This window comes from Pipistrellus hanaki, assembly GCF_964339955.1.
Source record: "Pipistrellus hanaki genome assembly, chromosome: 18".
In the NCBI taxonomy this organism is placed as follows: domain Eukaryota; kingdom Metazoa; phylum Chordata; class Mammalia; order Chiroptera; family Vespertilionidae; genus Pipistrellus; species Pipistrellus hanaki.
In genome coordinates, this window is record NC_140520.1 from 236,676 (window position 1) to 256,845 (window position 20,170).

Consider the following 20,170-nt stretch of genomic DNA (forward strand, 5'->3'; position numbering starts at 1 on the left):
TGAAGGAGGTGGGCCCCCCTCTCAGCTCTAGAGGCAGAATGAGGATTATTGACCTTGTTTTTTTGTTTTGTTTTTAAATATATATATATATTATTGATTTTTCACAGAGAGTGATAGATATAGTTAGAAATGTCGATGAGAGAAACATTGACCAACTGCCTCCTGCACACCCCCTACTGGGGATGTGCCAGCAACCAATGTATGTTCCCTTGACTGGAATCGAACCCGGGACTTTTCAGTCTGCAGGCCGACGCTCTATCCACTGAGCCAACCCGGTGCAGCTTGACCTTGTTTTTAAAAAGGTATTTTTATTGGTTTCAGAGAGGGAAGGAGAGGGAGAGCTAGAAACATCAATGATGAGAAATAATCATGGCTCGGCTGCCTCCTTCACACCCCCTATGGGGGATTGAGCCCACTGCCCGAGCGTGTGCCCTGATGGAGAGTTGAACTGTGACCTCCTGGTTCATAGGTCCAGGCTGAACCACTGGGTCACACAGGTCGTAGGCTGGGTTGATCGACCTCATTCACCACAGTGGTCCCAGGCATGATAGGAATGGGTTAGGAGAGAGTATGTGAGGGGACAGTATGTGTGGGAGAGGAGCATGGAGGAGAAGTTCCCCTCAACAAGAGACAAGATGGAGGTGTTTTTCTTCTGGACTTTGTCTCAAGGCTGTGAGAGCGTGAGGTTCTGCTGGGGACCAGCTGACTGTGAGATGGAGGCCAGAATGACAGCCTGCAGAGGGTCTGCTAGAGCAGTGTTTTTCAACCTTTTTTGGGCAAAGGCACACTTGTTTCATGAAAAAAATCACGAGGCACACCACCATTAGAAAATGTTAAAAAATTTAACTCTGTGCCTATATTGACTATATATAAAGTAATTCTCTTGAATAGGAATCAAATAAACACAAAGAAAGTATTTTATAATTACTTTATTATGAAATATTAAGTAAACAAAATAGTGAAAAATTATAAAATTCTTGTCTTGTCTGCACCTACGGCACACCAGGCAACATCTCGCAGCACACTAGGGTGCCGCGGAACAGCTGTTGAAAAACGCTGTGCTAGAGCCTGATCCTGGGCCCCAGCCAGGCCCCGAGGCAACCAGACCTCAGCCTCCCACAACCTGGACATGTCAGATGGGACCATCAATCCCCTGTGGAAGCCCGTGAGCTGCGTGTTGTCGTGATTGTTGTGGAGCTATTGCCTAACGCCTCCCGTCCCTGCAGAGGGACCCTTGGCGGAGGTCTTACACGTTTGCATCATGTGTTCTAAAGCCTCGTCACGGCATCAGGAGAAAACTCAGAAGCAAACGCAAGAATGCAATGGAAAGCCTTTGTTTCCTGAGCCTCCTCCCTCCCTTTTTTTCTCCTTCCCTCCCTCCCTCCCTTCCCTTTAATTTTCTTAATTTTTCATTTTTACTCCTTCCTTCCTTTCTTTCTTCCTTTCTTTCTTCCTTTCTTTCTTCCTCTCTCTCTCTCTCTCTCTCTCTCTCTCTCTCTCTCTCTCTCTCTCTCTCTCTCTCTCTCTCTCTCTCTCTCTCTCTTTCTCTCCTTTTTTCCTTTTTCTTCCTCCTGGGCCTTTCTTTTCTTTCCTGTCAGCAGACTAGACGTTCTCTTCCCCTGGAAGGCCCACTTCTCGCCCGCCTCCAGCCCAGCCCCGCTCTGCTGCTGGCAGTCACGGGTCCCCCGTCACCGGTCACAGGCTGGAGACTTGAAGGGCACGTGCCCAGCCCCAGCGCCCCAAGTCTCCGGTACTTACCTGTGGTGGATGCAACCACAGGTCTGTCATCCTACCCGCACCACAGGCCAAAGGAGGCTAGAGAAGAGAGAGAAATCCATCTTCTCTACCAGCCCATTTTGAAAAAAATAAGTCCTGATTGTTGACAGTATTACAAGCGTCTCCTTTTCCCCCATCGCCCTCCCCGCTCGCCCCAGGCCCTCACCGTCCCGCTGCCTCGGCCACCGGCCACGCATCCAAAGTCCTGGGTGACTGCCTCCCGCCCGCCCTCCGTCCACGCTCCGTGTCTGCGGCTGGCCCGTTTTGCATGAAAAAGTCTCGGTCTGAGAGCGCCCGCCTCCTTGCCCGTATTCCCTAGAGAATGATCCGGGCCCTCGGCAAACCCTGCTCCACGTTCTCCGCGTCCAGCGGCCCAAGTCCGCGCGGAACCGAACCGGAGCTGCCAGGATCGACAGGAGGGAGGTTTGGGGAGCGCAGAGCGCGCCGGGGTCCCGGCCAGGCTTCCAGCGCAGCGAGTGAGGACACGCGGCTCGCGGGCGACGAGACCTGCCCTCGGTGCCGGGACCGTCGGACCCAGTGGCGGGGGTCTGGCGGCATCAGCGCTTCCCTGGAGATTCCGTCCTCCCCGGCGGGGGCGGAGTGACCGCCGCGCCCTCGCCGGTCGTCTGGAGAGCGCGCGCCCCTAGTCCCGGTTCGCGTTAACGGTCCTGACTTTATGTCCTGAGTCACCAGAAATGTGGGTAATGGAGACCAGCTCATAAAAGAGAAATTAGTGGGCCTGGGAGGCAGCAGGTGGGGGGTGGCCTCAGATTGTAGGGCCCTCGCTTAGCATGGGAGAGGTAGCGGGACGGATACCATCTCCCCTAACTTTTACCAAACCGACCTCCATTCTCTGTGAAACCTCCTGACCCTTTGAGGAAAAAGACAAAATGCGGTGTGCTTTGAACGCAGCAGCCATTTGGCCATTTCTTCTGATTTTGACCTGTGGACGTGGACAACACGGGGCCGATGAGGACCCCAAGACCGGTACAGAAAGATCTGTCCGTTTCTAATTCATTCTGTGTTTCTCATGAGGAGCTGTGATCCCACAAGGGTGAAGTCTAAGTTGTATTTTTCCAATTGCAACGTGGCCCCGAATTGGACACCGTCCTGGAAAGGACAATGGGCATAAATGCAGATGGAATAAGCTCAGCAAAGCTTCAGGGGGAGAAACCCACACCCAAGACTCTCACTACCCACTGTCTGAAAACTAAAGAAAGAAGAATCCTGAAAGCTGCCAGAGGAAAAGGAAAGGGAAACTACAATGTGTATGTCTGGGGATTTCCTACCAGAAACGATAGACTCTGGAAGGAAATGGAAGAATGTTTTTGAAATGCTGAAAGAAAATATGCCCAGGCCTATGACTGGTCTCGGATCTATCCCGTGGGTCAGCATGCCTTTTGATACCGAAGACTTCTCTCAAGGCTCTACACACAATGGCCCAAGTGGACTCTCTCTTTAAGCCTCTCTAGAATCCTTCTCTTCCTGCCCTTCATCTACCTCTTCATTCACTCCAGTGTGCATGGGGCACTCTTCTGTGCCAGGCGGCAGAGTGGGGGCAGGAGCTGGAGACAGACTTGGCCTCAGGGGCTGGCAGGAGAAATGCGAATCGATCTCAATACTTTAATAACGTTATAACTCATTTCCCTTTCTCTCCATTTCCAGTTCCTATTTCCAAGGTCTTTGACATTCATTAAAACTCCTTTTCTAGGATGTAAAATTTATTATATAAGGTGTCTGCCTGTACTCACAATGGGTTTTAAGCCTTAACAATGTGTTTCTGGCCATATCTCCCAATGTCAAGACTCTTTCATCACTCCTTTCCTTCACGCATATTTAAGGCCGGTTTACATATGCACCCAGGCGCCATGCAATCCAAGGAGATGGCACCCGGTCCTGTCTGGTGTCCCCGATGGTCTCTCCCACCCTCGGTGCCTCCCTCCTGATGTGCTCCCTCAATTCTTTTTTTTTTTTTTTTTTAATCCTCACTCTACTGTAATCTTGTCTCCTGACCACCATGATATTTTGTCTGTAAAACATTTGTGATTTTTGCTGACTTTCGTGTGGGGTGGATGTGTACGTTCTACAGGTTACTCCTGAATACGACTCCATGCATGTCAGGGCCCAAGTGTGAGGGTCCTGGGGAGGCTCTCCTACTGGCCTTGCCCTGGAAAGGTCCTACTTCAAGACCAAAGGGAAACAGCTGTTGGGGTTTGTTTGGTTTTGCCTCCAGAACCTGGGAGAAGCCGCCCCACTACCTCCTCCCAGGCAGACCCAGCTGCGAGGAACAGGGATGCTCTCACTCCTTTGAAAGGCCGGGTACCTCCGGAGGGGGCTGTGCCAGCTTAGCTGTTTGGGGCGGGTCCGTCCACCTGGGAACTGCTAGCTTCTGTTTCGAAAAAAATAAAAAATAAAAAAAATGAAACGTCATGTTCCCACGGCGCCACTTTACCTGCGGAAAATCCTTCTTCCTTCCTCCCGTCCTTCCCCAGCGGAGGAGCAGATGACCCCCGCGCTCACCCGTCGTCCTTGAGAACATGCGCTCTTAGTTCTGGTTCCGCGTTCACGGCTCTGATTACCCATGGGTCCTGAGTGACCAGAAATAGTTAATAACAGAGACACACACATTTGCTTATAAAAGAAAAAAAAAATGAGGAGGAAAGTGTGTCAGGTGGGGAATTAGCTCAAATGGTAGAGCGCTCGCTTAGCATGCGAGAGGTAGTGGGATCGATGCCCACATTCTCCAAGTTTTATTGGGCGTACCGGTTTAATAATGTGGATTTCGCCCCCATAGATGGGAGTTACACATTTGTTGATATATATGCGATTTGATATGCGTGCTACTTTCTTGTATTGACAACAAGCTTCAAAACTCCATATGTCAAATTTCCTGAAGGTGTTAACATCATATTTTTACACTTAAAAATGTCAAATTTCGTGCCAAAAAAAAAGAGCGTTTGTGGGAAGTTTTAATTCATTACTTAATTTTGAAGAAAAGTGCTGCTGAAAGTTATCCTATGCTTCAGGAAGCTTATGGTGAACATGCTCCATCCATCTCAAGATACTCAAGGAAAGTTGTATTGGGACGATATCCACAAATTACCTGAAAGATGGGGGAAATGTGGTACCAGTTAATAATGCGGATGGATTGTGACCTGTGGAGAAGGTAAGTATCAGGTGGGGAATTAGCTCAAATGGTAGAGCGCTCGCTTAGCATGCGAGAGGTAGTGGGATCGATGCCCACATTCTCCAGTTTTTACCACCCCAGCCTCGGTTCTGATGTTAACCCTAAATCCAGTACATATAGATCTTCTCTCATGAGGAGCTGTGATCCCACAAGTGTAAGGTTTACTACATTGCTATTTTTCTCCATGTGTCCTGCAACTTGGCCCTGAATTCCACACAGTCCTGGAAAGTGCAAAACGCATAAACCCAGGTTGAAGAAGCTAAACAAAACACCAGCAGGAGACACCCAAAGAAATCCACACCCAAGCATATCGCAATCAAATGTCTGCAAACTAAAGAAAAAAAATATTTTCAAAAAAATGGCCAGAGGAAAATGAAAGGGAAATGCATCTGCTCATTAGGAATAATTGTCAACCAGGATGTGCTGTGCTCTTTAAAAGTTGGGATGTGGTTCGCCACGGGTACTTGAAAAGTAATCTTTTCTATTGTATTTGAAATGCCAGGAAGTTTATCAAGTTGCCCTCTTAGCGCAGTAGGCAGCGCGTCAGTCTCATAATCTGAAGGTCCTGAGTTCGAGCCTCAGAGAGGGCACAAGAGCTTCTTTTACAGCATGTTCCTTGCACAATAAATCACAACACAAAGAAAAATTCACAAATGGTCACAAATAACCATTTCAAAACGCATCCCACACTCTCCCCCATCCACTCCTCAAAGGGAAATCACTTTTGGACTTTATTTGGTTTCTCAGGGCTTTGATTCAAATGATTGTGGAACAAACTCACTTTACACCAGAAACCACAAGCGTCACCTGTTCGGGCTCTTCTCTCCCTCTCTTGGAAAGAAGCAGGGAAATTGCTCTTCCAACTTCATGCTCTGAAGGTGGCCCAACCGCACTGAACGGGTGGGCCAGGTACAAAATCATCCATCCCTTTATCACCCAACAAATATTTCTGGAGCACACATCTTATTAAGGGTACAGTGATTAGAGAGTAAATAAAACACAAAAATTCCCTCCCTCGTGGGCTTCCATCTCAGATACTCCTTAGGTGCTTAAGGAATAGGTTTAGAGACTTAGGCTCTCTTCCTATCCCTCTGAAGTTCTCCATGGTCCCTGGGTATAAGAGCCTTTTTCAATTATTTTAGACTCAAAATACTCAAAGATAATGACAATGGGATGAGATTCTGACAACTTCTCCTTTTCAACATTCTCTTTATTATAGTCTGTGAGGAAAAGTCCAGATTTCTACAAAAGCCAAAGTCTATTAGACTTCTCCTGCCCTTCAGTTTTTCCTAGTGTTTTCTTCCCTGATTCTGTCTTCCAGGAAGACAGGAAGAGGGATGAAATTCCACTCAGCAGTCAAAGCCACATTGGGAGGAGGTACCCTAACAGAAAACCCCTCAGTTTTTGTATACCTGGAAATGTCTTCATTTCTCTCTCACTCTTGAAGGACAGATTTGCCAGCTATAGGATTTATATTTGACCACCACTTCCGCCCCCTGCCTCCTTATAGCACTTCTCTGGCCTCCAAAGTTTCTAATGAGAAATCTTGCAGAGGATGCCTTGTATGTGATAACTCACTTCTCTCTTGCTTCCTTCAAGATTCTCTCTTAGCCTTTGTCTTTTTAAATTTTTATTATAAATTTTTATTATAATATGTCTCAGTGTGGGTCTCTTTGAGTTCATCTTCTTTAGAATTCATTGAGGTGCTTGAATGCCTTTATTCAAGTTTGGGAAGTTTTCAGCCATTATGTCTTCAAATATTCTCCCTGCCCCTTTCCTTCTTTCTTCCTCAGGCATTTTCATAATGCATATACTGGCTTATTTGGTAGTCTCACAGGCTCTGTTCACTTTTCTGCTATCTTGTTTTCTTTTTCTTCCTGTTCTTGCCATATCTTCAGGTTCATCCATTCTTTCTTCTAGCTAATCAAATCTGCCTTCAAATCCTTCAAGTGTAATTTCTCATTTCAGTAATAGTACATTCAGATCCATAATTTGTTTTTTGTTTCTTTTTAGGTTTTCTACCTTTTTTAATTTTCTTGAAACTTTGACACTCCAATTATAGAGAAAGGGCAAATAGCAATATTAAATTATTTCCTCTAATTAATCCCCCTTTTTAAATTTTTTTATTAAATTATTATCTTTGTACATATACCATTGCCCCCCTCCCATACATGCCCTCCCTCTCCAGAGTTTTGTGTCCATTGGTTGAACTTATATGCATGTATACAAGTCCTTTGGTTGATCTCTTATCTCCCCCAGATCTCCCTAACCTCCCCGCTGTAATTTGACAGTCTGTTTATTGCTTTACTGTCTCTATATCTATCTTTTGATTCTTCAGTTTATAATGTTCTTTATAATCCACATATAAGTGAGGTCATGTAGTGTTTCTCTTTCATTGACTGGCTTATTTCACTCAGCATGATGTTCTCCAATTCCATCCAGGTTGCTGCAAATGATGAGAATTTCTTCTTTTTTATGGCAGTATATATTCCATTGTGTAGATGTACCATAGTTTTTGGATCCAATCATCTGCTGATGGGCACCTAGGCTGTTTTCAAATCCTAGCTATTGTAAATTGTGCTGCTATGAACATAGGGGTGCATATATCCTTTCTGATTGGTGTTTCTAGCTTCTTGGGATATATTCCTAGGAGTGGGATTACTTGGTCAAATGGGAGTTCCATTTTCAGTTTTTTGAGGAAACTCCACACTGTTCTCCACAGTGGTTGCACCAGCCTACATTCCCAACAGCAGTGCATGTGGGTTCCTTTTTCTCCGCAACCTAGCCAACACTTGTGGTTTGTTGATTTGTTGATGTTGGCCATTCTGACAGGTGTGAGATGGTACCGCATTGTTGTTTTGATTTGCATCTCTCTAATTAATCCCCTTTTAAATGTGCATAAATTTTGTGCAGCGGATCACTAGTGTTTAAGCCTCAAAAGGTAGGAAGAGGAACAAAGAAGATTGAAAAGCAAAGGGAATAAACGATCAACAAGTTATCGATTAGTAAACCTATATGCAAATGTATCCATACTAATATTAAGTATACATAATCTAAACACATTAATTAAAAATCAGAGATTGTCAGGATGTATTAAAGATAAATGTGCTGACTAGAAGAAACTCAATATATACAATAGTTATATATGTGAGATTAAGTTATATACAAGATACAGAGTAAAACAGAAAAGACAATTCGAGGAAGATTTATTTGCTCATTTACCCAATCAGTTGGTCAGTGAACTATCTACTGGGCACCTCCTACTTTTTTTTTTTTTTTTTTTTTTTAAAGGAGACCATTAAAGGTGAAAGATCGACTGAGATCTCTGTGGGCAGGAAAAACCACATCACTGGAACACAAGAGCAGCCTAGGACAGCACAGCTGTCTCTGGTCCCACAGCTTAGAGGGCCTCAGTTGAGTGAAAATGGAAAGGCGTGCCCCCACCCTGTCTGGCCCAATCTTCGGGTGCAGTTTTGGTTCGTGATTTTCAAGGAGCATCTATTGTGCTCTTTAAAAACTGACGATACAATAGTGCTTGGAAAGTAAAATTTACCGTTTTATTTGAACTTTCGAGGTAAGGGGCTGATTGCCCTCCTGGCATGACAGGCAGCTGCCCTCTTAGCGCAGTAGGCAGCGCGTCAGTCTCATAATCTGAAGGTCCTGAGTTCGAGCCTCAGAGAGGGCACTTTTTTGGGGTCATTTTCCAGTCCCTCGGGATGCAGCGCGAAGAAATTGCTAAATGTTTTCAAACAGCCCCTTCAAAACCCACCTCATGTTTCCTTGCACGGGGAAGTTACTTTTGGACTTCCTCCAGCTTCCCAAGGCCTTTATTCAAATGATTGGGGGACAAATCCCTTTGCACCGGAAACCACCAGCTGCTCCTGCGCGTGGCCCTCTCCCTCACCGCGGGGAGGCAGGGGCATTGCTCTTCCAGCCCCAGCTCTGAAGGCCGCCCAACAGCACCGAACGGGTGGGCCGGGTGTGAAATCAGTCATTCTTTTGTCATCCAGCACATGTTTCTGGAGCACACAGTCACTCAAAGATTAGAGGGAATAAAACACGTTCCCTCCTTGGAGCTACTTCTCAGTGGGCAGGCGTGGGAGGAGCAGACAGGCAAAGAAGAAATGCATAGCAAGCTGTTTCTGTCTTTCCCTCTCTCTCACTCACTCTCTCTAAAAATCAATGGGAAAATATATTAGGGTGAGGGTTAACAACAACAAAAATGTTTTTATTGATTTTAGAGAGAGAGGAAGGGCCGAGGGATAGATAAGAGCACCGATGAGAGGGACACCCGTGGTCTGCCGCCTGCACGCCCCCCACTGGGGTTGGCGCCCGCAACCCGGGAAGGTGCTGACGGGGAATCGAACCGGGACCTCCTGACCCACGGGTCGACGCTCACCTCCGAGCCCACAGCGGGGCTCCATTCTGACACTGAACAAGAATGGCATTTGGTGAGAACCGCCCAACCTTGAGGCCCTCCTCCCATCTAACACGCTGGGGCCTTCCATTTCCCGCTGGTCCTTCGGGGTGTTTTTCAACCCCGGAGGCTCCGCTCTGGCGTCCAACCCCCGGGCCCCGCCGTGAGGAGGGGAAACCCACGGCCGGAACCCTACATCCGGGCCCTCGGCCGCGGGGCTGGCGCGCGCGCCCTCGGGCCCCGCCCCTTCCGGAGGCTCGGCCCGATTGGCGCAGAGGCGGGCGGGGCGCGCTGTCGCCGGGGGCGTGACCACGTGACTCCGGGGGCGGGGCTGCGCCGCCGCCTCCGGCCTGCCTGGTCCGCGGGGCTCGCGTACCGGCCCGGTTGGCGCGGAGGCCCCTGCCCCCGGCCCTGCGCGCAGAGGGCGCTGCTCCCGCCTCTCGTCGGCCCCAGGTTTGCTTCCCCTCCTCGCCCGAGGGTGGGCCCTTCGGCCCGTGGCCACCAGGAAACCCGACCTAGTGTCCCCCAGTCACCGGAAGTGCGGCCGCGGGGCGGCGCGGGGGCCGCGGGGCGCACGGGCCTCGGGCCTCGGGGGCCGGGCCTGCGGGGCGGGGGCGGGTCGCGGCGGACCGGAACCCCGTGGCCGCGGCCTCGGCCTGGGAGCGGCCCTGGTCCCTGCGCCCCCGCGGCTCGGGGCCCCGGGACTCCGGACGGAAAGGCGATCAATGAAAAGTTGAAAGAGCCTCTCAGCGCCGTGTTGTTCCTGCGGAGCGTGGCCGGGAGCCCTGGGCCTTTCGCGTAGGGAAAGCCCGCGGGCGGCAGTGTAGCCCCGGCCCCCGCCCCGTCGTCCTTGCAGAGTTGAGTTGTGCTGCCTTCGGTCTGCATGCGGGAGACTGGCCGTCTGCATCGCCTTGGCCATTTCTGGAAACTTGCACTCTGTGTCACTTTGTTATGTGCCCTTAGCAGTGGTAGGGGATTGGGTTCTTGACCTTAGAGGTTGACGGAATAAAAACCATTAGCAGAAGGTCAGACATTAAACAAGCGAACGACTCGGGGCTTTGTTTTGAAGTTTGTTATCATCCAGAGGGATTCCTGAGATTCTGTCTTGAGCTGTTTGGGAGGGAGCCATGGCTACCAGTGGCAGGTACTTCTTGCAGGAGAAACAATGAAACAAAGGCGGGGGGGAGGTCAGATAGGGGTGCAAGATGCTGACCAGACTGGGGAGAACATGGGACTAATATGTAGATGCCCAGCTCCGGGAAAATTATACGTTATTGTGTGCATGTGTGTGTGTGTGTGTGTGTGTGTGTTCTCTAGGAGAAGGAAGAGTTGTGTGTGGTGAATAGTTATGGACTAAAGACCTTTTGGAGCCAAAAGGAAGACATTCTTGAGTCTTTGTTGTTGAAACAAGTGGCATACCACGCTATATGTTTCTGTATAAATTGGTGGATTTGGAGGAGGAGGAGGAGGAAAGGGGGACTGGGAGGGCAGGTGGGAATGGGAGAAGATACGTAGTCAAGGGGAATGAGCCCTTTTTAGCTTGTGGGATAGCAGAGTGATGTAATCAGGTCCTGTCCTATATTTTATACTCCATTTCAGGACGCAATAGGCTCATAGTAATTGCTTCTTGATTGACTTGCAGCCCTCCAAATGGCAGGCTCAGCAGTTTAAATCCTGCTCTACTACTTACCAGCTGTGACATCTTGGGTAATTCTTTAACTGCCCTACGCATCAGGCTTTTATCTGTAAGGTGCAAACATTGGTATTAACTCCAACAATATTTACAGAGTTCTTGGGAAGATTAAGTGAGTGTGTGATCAATGAAAAATCGGTATAATAATTCCTAACCTAGGGCTTGATAAGGCAAGAATTATCTGACTTTATTTTTTTTATATTTTATTGATTTTTCACAGAGAGGAAAGGAGAGGGATAGATATAGTTAGAAACGTTGATGAGAGAAACATCAACCAACGGCCTCCTGCACACCCCCTACTGGGGATGTGCTGGCAACCAATGTATTGTATGTGCCCTTGACCAGAATCGAACCTGGGACCTTTCAGTCCACAGACCGACGCTCTATCCACTGAGCCAAACCGGTTTTGGCTATCTACCTTTTAGATGAAGCTTTACAGACTCTGTGTGCTTGTCCCCTATAACCTTTAACTGTAAGGATAGATAACCTTGAGCTTTGGAGTTCTCTGCTCAGCTGGTGTGCTTGTGCTTTTATTGCTTGCTGTTCTTTCTGTGCACCTGACCCTCCTGGTGGAAGAGAGAGCCATGTCTTCCTAGAGGAGGGCTCCCTGAAGCTCAGACTTGAAGGATACATATAGGTTTGCCAGAGCTCCTGGCCGCTTGCATTGTTTTAGGGCTTCAAGGATGGTGATGGCTCTTTTTTTTTTTTTTTTGTTCTGGTATTCATTCATTCATCCATATTTTTCATTTATTCAACTAATGTATTCTAGATGCTAGGGTTACTGCAGTGAACAAAAGGTTAAGTCCTAACCCTGACCTAATGGGAGTTATATTCTAGTAGGAGAAACAAATTAACAGATATGAAGTTTACAACACAAAGTTGGGATAGGTGCTCGGCAGAGAAATAACACAGGATAAGGGGGTATGGTGTGCTGCTTTCTGAGGAAGTAATTTTCAGTCAAACACCTGAATCAAATAAAGGAGGAAGAGCGGTTCAGGCAGAAGGAAGAAGTGAGGCCGGAGATGGGTGGAGGTGCCACATTGCATACAACTGTGAAAAGTTTGTGTTGATTCCGTGTGATAAGAGACAGTTATAGAATTGTGAAGTAGGAAAGTGTTATGGTCTACTTAGAGTTTTGACAAAATATTTTCTTATTTAACTTTTTTTTTTTTTTCCTTCTTAGTTCCCCACAGTTGTTGGCTACTTAGGGTAAATATAATACCCTGGGCTAGTAACTTTAGGAAATACTCTGATTCATTTACAGGCTATGACCAAGCTCAGAATCCTTTATTCTTGTTCTGTTAATCCTCACCTCAGAATATTTTTTTCACTGATTTTTAGAGAGAGTGGAAGGGAGGGGGAAAGACAGAGAGAGATACGTTTTGGCTGCCTCTGGCTTATACCCCGACTGGACCGGGGCAGGAATCAAACCCAGGACCTTTCAGTCCTCAAGCTGAAGCTTGATCCACTGAGCCAAACCGGTCAGGGCAGCATCCTTTATTTCTACTCTATTCTCTGGTTGAGCTTAACAGTAATACGCATTTTAAAAGGCAGAACTCCCATAAACACATCTTATATTAGCTCTTTGTCTAGATCCTGCATATCTTTATTTATTAGTTGTGATTCTGGATTCTTCCTTTTCCTCATGACATTTCTCCATAACTGTTTTTGCACAATCTTTCATTAACTTGCTGAGTTATTTTATTATTTAGTTAATTATTTTAAATGGATTTTGAATAAGACTTTACACAAGAGGCAGGCCCAGAGGACGGGCTCTATGAATGTTAGGATTTTTTGTGCACATGAAGGAGGAATCTAGAAAACAACAGGACCTGTCATTTATTGAGCACCTGTGGAGACCCAGACGTTGAGCTGAGTCCTTAACTGACACTGTCTCAGTTCTCACAGCAGCTCCTTGAGGCATGTGATCGTAGCTTCCCTACTTTATCAGAGGGGAAACTGAAGCCAAAGGACCTTAAGTCAGTACCCAGGTTCTCACAGCTACAGAGGAGTGTAGTGGGAACTTAAACCAAAATCTGATTTCAGAGCTTGAACATTTAATTTTAACTAGCACAATGTGCCAACTCTCAGCTACCATGTTCTTTAAATATTTTTAAATAAAATAAAAGCTTTTAATTTGGAAATAATTTGAGGCTTACAAAAATGTTGTAAAATAGTACAAAGAATGCCCATACACTCTTTTCCTGTATCCCTAAATGTTAACATTTTACTATGTTTGCTTTATGATTCTGTCTACTTGTTTCTCTGCTCACATAGATATGCATTTACATCTGATTCAGCAACCCCTTTTCTGGAAATTAACCAACAATATGAAAATACACATACATAAAGGTATTAATCATGCTGCTTATAATTTGAAAACATTTAAAACAACTGAAGTGCTCATACATATGAAAGTGGTTGAATAAACTTGGTATACCCACATATAATGGGGTATTATGCAGCTGTGAAAGTGAATAAAGAAAATCTTTACCAGTAGATGTGGAGTGATTTCTAGGATAAATGGTAATTTAAAAAAATTTTTTTTTATATAGAACGCTTCACGAATTTGCATGTCATCCTTGCACAGGCGTCATGCTAATCTCTGTATCGTTCTAATTTTAGTGCCAAAGTGAGCACTAAATCATAAATTTAAAAAAGCAACAGTATAAAAGAGTATGCTACATTTTGTGTAAGAATGTGTTGGATTTTGCTAGTAATTTCCACACTGATACTGATACTGGCTATAAAATTGTTTTATGCTTTCTTCATCAGGTTTGGTTATCAATGTTATGTAATATTTGTCCTGTGGTTTTTTCCCCCTTACATGATGTGTTTTCATTGCTCTTTCATTAAAAAACTATTTTTAGAAAGTTTGATTTTTGTTATAATGGCTACCTTTGTACTTAGATCTTTTTAAATGCCTTTAGTCCAATTTTCTTATTTAATCTTTAATTATCTGGTTTCCCAGTTCTTAATAGTATTCTTAACTCTTCCTGCCATTAATTAATGCAGTAGTCAGTGAGGTTATTTCACTGTTTTCTTCATCTTCTCCAAGTTCTTAGTTGAACTATTTTTATTTTATTAGAACATAACATATTTTACAAGGTTGCTAATTTAGCAGCACATTACCACTTTGCCATTGTGGTAAAATTCTGTTGTTTTAAACCAGATGTCATTTTTATTTTTTTTTTAAATATATATATTTTATTGATTTTTTTACAGAGAGGAAGGGAGAGTTAGAAACATCGATGAGAGAGTCATCGATCAGCTGCCTCTTGCACACCCCCTCCCGGGGATATGCCCGCAACCAAGGTACATGCCCTTGACCGGAATCGAACCCGGGACCTTTCAGTCCGCAGACCGACACTCTACCACTGAGCCAAACCGGTTTCGGCCAGATGTCATTTTTAGAATATACCAGGGGGATAGATTGTGCATTTAAATTTTTTTCTCCATGTTGAAGGACCTTGGCCGTGAGGTCCACAGGATTCCTGCTCTTCCTTTCTGCTCTTTCTTATGAGTTGTTCCAGGGCCACCTCTTCTGTGAGCACACTTAATCTCTTCCTTGTATTCTGCTGTTATCAGAAGTCTTTAAAAAAATTTTTGTACTTAGAATGGGTTTTCCCTTTTTGACAGTGACCTTTAGATTGATTCTGCCACAGGCTGCTGCACTCTGGCTGAAGTCAGTTTAGTGAACTTGCGGCAGGTTGGTTGTGTTCCGTGATCTGGTGCGGAGTTCAGAGTTGCGTTTCATGGGAGAACCAACTGGCATGCCTCTGTCTTTCCTGGAACCAGAACCATGAACCCTGTCATGTTATTACTGGTGGCCATGGGTTACGTGTATGTTCCCTGTGCTGTCTGCGTCAGGTCCTCAATAGCAGAAAATTGCTGAGGGAACAAATAAAAGTCTTGTGACCTGGAGCAGGCAGGTTAGAGCTGTGAGGGGAGAAATCAGTGCACAAGTCTGGCTGTCTAACTACTCATCCCCCCAGTTGACTGCGTCCTGAGTTGTTTGTGGCTGAAATATAAATCAGCCAAGTCTGTTGTAAATTGTGGATGACCAGAATGGTGGCGATGGCGGGCCTGCAGGGAAGGTGGGGTGTCGTCCCCAGGGACATGTGTTCCCTGATGTACTTCAGACCCGGCAGCTTGCACTCCTGGGGAAGGTGATGCCTTAGTGTTTCAGAGGTTAGTGTTATGGGCCCTTTCCTGAAATGCTGTCATACTCCTAAGGATGGTTATAGATTTCTTATTGATCTTTTTCTTCAGAGTCTAATGGGATGACAAAGATTTTATAAGAAAACCCATTTTCTCTCTCATACACACACACCATTTTGTCTTGTTAATGAAAGTTTCCGTTTTCAGATTGAGTGACATGATCTAGTGCTAAGTCCTCTCATTCATGACTATTTACCCTTTTCTTGTCCTTGTGTTTTACAGAATGCAATCTTCCTTGAGAAATCACATTCTCAGGACCAGAAAGTAAATGCTGCTTTTCCTCCATTTACATTCTAGGTGAGCTCCATTTCCTCCGTCTTTTGAAATGTCCCTTCTTTCTTCTAAAAGGCATCTCCTCAGACGCTCTCATGGCATTCAGCCTTTGTCCTTTACCAGATAAGGACACTCGTAGAACTGTAATAAGTGGCTTATGAAGCACTAACTATATGGCTGAACTGCTCTGTTTTATAAGGAAAGAGCAGCAATCAAACAGACATCATGTTCTAACCGCAGACAGTGAACAGTGAATTGGGTGTTCACTGCATTGGGTGATAAGTGCCAAGGGAAAAGCAGCAGCAAAGGGGCAGAGAATGCCAGGGCAGGCACTGCTCAGCCAGAATGATGGAAGAGGAAGAACTTGGGTTTGAGATCACCCAGATCATGAAATAAATAATAATCCCTAGTACTTTTCATATATATTGATGATTGGTTGATATTGGCAAAGAGAGAACTAACTGATTTCAGCCCCTGAAAAACCAATGGCATTATGTACCCTGATGCAGAATTTCTGTCTTTTCTACAGTGATGTTACTTTTGAGCATTCTTTTCTTAGTTATAGGAATAAAAATAATATTTCTCTCTGTCTCACAGTGTTGGAAATACCGAGTAAGAAATTAGTGTGTATGATGCTGGAAACTTGTAGAGACAAACTGCTCATGACTCAAAGGCCTAAAACAAGTGTGTCATTCAAGTTCTTGTCAGGAAAATGACAATGAAGAAGATGATGGGTCAAGACGACCAATGGAAAACTCCCTAGGAGAGAGCCATAGCAATGTGCACTTCAGAAGAGAGAGCTAATCAGAGAACTCAGAGAAGGAAATTATATCATGCATGCCCTCAGAAGGGTAAAAAGATTTTCATTCATGTGCATGAGATTACTCAAATAGATGATCAGATATACCAGTGCCTTGAACGGGAGCAAAACTTCTGTGAGAACTTAGCTCTTATTATGTGTGAGAGAACCCAGTCTGGGGAGAAACCTTATCGATGTGATATGTGTGAGAAAACATTTGTCCAGCGCTCAGATCTCATTTCACACCAGAGGATCCACAATTATGAGAAACCTTATAAATGTAGCAAATGTGAGAAGAGCTTTTGGCACCACTTAGCCCTTTCAGGACACCAGAGAACACATGCAGGTAAAAAATTCTATACATGTGACATTTGTGGCAAGAATTTTGGACAGAGCTCTGATCTGCTTGTCCACCAGCGAAGCCACACAGGTGAGAAACCATATCTGTGCAGTGAGTGTGATAAGTGCTTCAGTCGAAGTACAAACCTCATTCGGCACCAAAGAACTCACACCGGTGAGAAACCATTTAAGTGTCTGGAGTGTGAAAAAGCTTTTAGTGGGAAATCTGATCTCATTAGCCACCAGCGGACTCACACTGGCGAAAGGCCTTACAAATGTAATAAGTGTGAGAAAAGTTATCGACATCGATCAGCCTTCATTGTTCATAAAAGAGTTCATACTGGGGAGAAGCCCTATAAGTGTGGTGCCTGTGAGAAATGCTTTGGCCAGAAATCAGACCTCATTGTTCACCAGAGAGTCCACACAGGGGAGAAGCCCTATAAATGCTTGGAATGTATGAGAAGTTTTACTCGGAGTGCCAACCTAATCAGGCACCAGGCAACTCACACACACACTTTTAAATGCCTTGAATATGAGAAAAGTTTCAGCTGTGGCTCGGACCTTATTGTGCATCAGAGAATTCACATGGAAGAGAAACCGCGCCAGTGGTCTGCATGTGAGAGTGGCTTCCTCCTAGGCATGGGCTTTGTTGCCCAACCCAAAATGAGAACTCAGACAGAGGAGCTGCATTATCAATACAGCGTGTGTGATAAAGGCTTCCGCCAGAGCTCAGCCCTCCTTCAACATCAGACAGTCCACATCAGTGAAAAACCATATATCTGTAATGTGGGTGAGAAGGGGATTGAGCTCAGCCCTCCCCACCCATCAGAAACCTCACAGACTTCTTGGCCAGACAAGAAGTTATAACACCACAAAAAAAGTACTTCGAGTAGAGAACTCATTAAGATGAAAAACTATAGATAAATCTTAGACCTTTGGAAGAGCTCAGACTTCAGTGGAGAGCAGAGAATCTGCACTTTTAGGAAATTGGGAAATGGTTTGCCCAGAGAGCAACCCTAATGGAACACCTATAAGTCACTCCAACAAGAAATCTTCAAAGGCCTTCAGGTTTGGAAAACCTTTAGTGTGAGTTCATAGCTGATCCCCATAAGAGGACTTGTACCGGTGGGAACCTTGGAGATGCAGAGAGTGAGCTTCCTAGCAATGCTCACTCTTCTCTTTCTGAGGGAATTCTCACCAAAAGAAAATGCACTTGGTGTGAACAGTGCTTCACACACTGTACAGCTCACTGGATGTCAGAAAACCCACACTTGGGAGAAACCCTAGCAAGTGTGGAAAAAGCTTCCAATAGAACTATGACTTTCTTACCCATCAAAGAAGCCATATTGGTGAAAATTTAGGCATTTGTCTGAAATGTGGCGAAAACATTAGATGGAGAATCTTCTTGGGTTTGTAACAACACACACACACACAAAAACAATCTGAGAAGAGACTTTATGAAGTCCGAGAAAAGCTGTCAATGATCAGCTCCTTTGGTATACCAGGGAACTCACATGAATGAAAAACCCCATATATATGTTGAGTGTGAAAAAGTCTTGCTAGAAACCTCTACCTTTGGGCCCCAAAGAACCTACTCTGCAGAGAATTTTGCTCCAGTGAGAGATCTAGTTGTGGACCTTGTACATATAATAGATATGAGGATAACCATGCTCATAGTTAGTTGACCCATGGGATGGAAGTGACTTCAATGAGTCAGTATGTAAACAGTTGTTAGGTACCCAGAAGCTTGTCGTGGGAAGAGGTTGGGCTATTCAGAACAGACTGATGGGAAACTCAGGTGAAGATGCTTTTATCTGAACCACTTAGTTGATGATTGCTTTATAAAAAAATATATATTTTATTGATTTTTTACAGAGAGGAAGGGAGAGAGACAGAGAGTTAAAAACATCGATGAGAGAGAAACATCGACCAGCTGCCTCCCGCACACCCCCCACTGGGGATGTGCCCGCAACCAAGGTACATGCCCTCGACCGGAATCGAACCTGGGACCCTTCAGTCCTCAGGCCGATGTCCCATCCACTGAGCCAAACCAGTTTCGGCGGTGATTGCTTTCATTTCTCTCTCTCTCTCTTTCTCTCTCTCTCTCTCTCTCCCCCCCCCCCCCTCTCTCTCTCTCTCTCTCTCTCTCTCTTTTTCTTTATTTGGAAAGCCAATAAAGGAAAGGACTTCGCCCTTGTGACAGATGGTGTGGCATGTGTTACTGTTGGGAAAAGCAGAATACTTTCCCTTTTGATCACTCCTTTTTCTTTTTTTAATTCTTGGCCAGATTGGTGACTGGTGTTTTGGGAAACTTGCTGGTAGTGAAAAGAACTAAGCAGTGAGGAGGAGTTATCCTGGATTAGAACTCCCAAATGTTTCTTCTTTGGAGGGCCAATCTCTATAGAAGCAAAACACCCAATGTTTTACATGGTGTGAGTTGTGGCACATCCTCGAAATTTTCTTTCTCTAAAATGTCGGAGTATCACTGGTATTTGAAATTTCCACTTTAGAGATTCATTTCTTTTCAACTCAGAAATGCAGATTCCAGGGTAACAGTTATGATGTTGCTAGTATACACCTTTTTTGACTTCCTATATCATCTCTTCAAATGATAATATATCCTCATCAGCTTCGTGCAGAATGGCTGACAGAACACTTGCGCAGGCAAGTAACACATGATAATGCAGTTATTGGAGGAGCCATGCTTCTTGGTTTAACTATCCTGACTGCAAAGCGTGTGTTCTTTTCACTCCATTATTCTGCTGTTTATAACAAATTCAGTTCCATAATGATATGTCTTTCATTTGCTTCAGTTCTGCGAAGAAAAGAGAATACTTTTTATTCCCATGCAATCACAATCTAAGATACTTATTTGGCTTGGAATGTAGGATACTAAATGCTTGAGAGAAAAAGTAGTTGCCAAATTCATCAGAGGTTCGAGGATAAGCACTTAATTTCCAGTTTAACAGAATAATTATTATATTAAATATTCTCTAGATGTACTGTAATTAATCCAGGAATCTATACATGGACACTTCTGAGAGTATTGTCCCCTCAGATTAAAAGACACTTAATAAAAATATGTAAGATTTCTGCAGTGTTTGGGCCTAGACTGGTGAATACATATTTTGTTGCTAGTCTATCTGGTTGATCTGGTCAATCATAGCGAATCCTTGAACTCAGGAGCGTTGGCCTCAGACTTGTGGAGGTGGCCAGCGGCTGCTTTGTGTGTGGCTTTAAGCTATGATCCTGATGACTGGCTGCTCATCTTGATAATACTAGGGTCAGTGGGTACAGCTCATAGTGATAGTAAGGAATCTGATTCTAAGGTGTGTTTTTTTTTTTGTTTTGTTTTGTTTTTTAGTAAACAGATCCTGGGAGGTGAGTCAAGCTGATACTTTGATTTTCATAAATAGTTCTTATACCATGAAAAGTTGCCTAGTGTGGTAAAACACACAACATGTA

The 20,170-nt window shown here is 45.0% G+C and overlaps 1 long non-coding RNA gene across 1 annotated transcript; it reads left to right on the top strand.

The window, feature by feature from the left end:
• Positions 1-9,680: 9,680 nt before the first annotated feature.
• LOC311612598 lies at positions 9,681-18,133 on the top strand. The gene is made up of 3 exons (XR_014793312.1): positions 9,681-9,833; positions 15,517-15,591; positions 16,165-18,133. It is a non-coding gene; the product is annotated as an uncharacterized lncRNA (long non-coding RNA).
• The last annotated feature ends 2,037 nt before the right edge of the window (positions 18,134-20,170 follow it).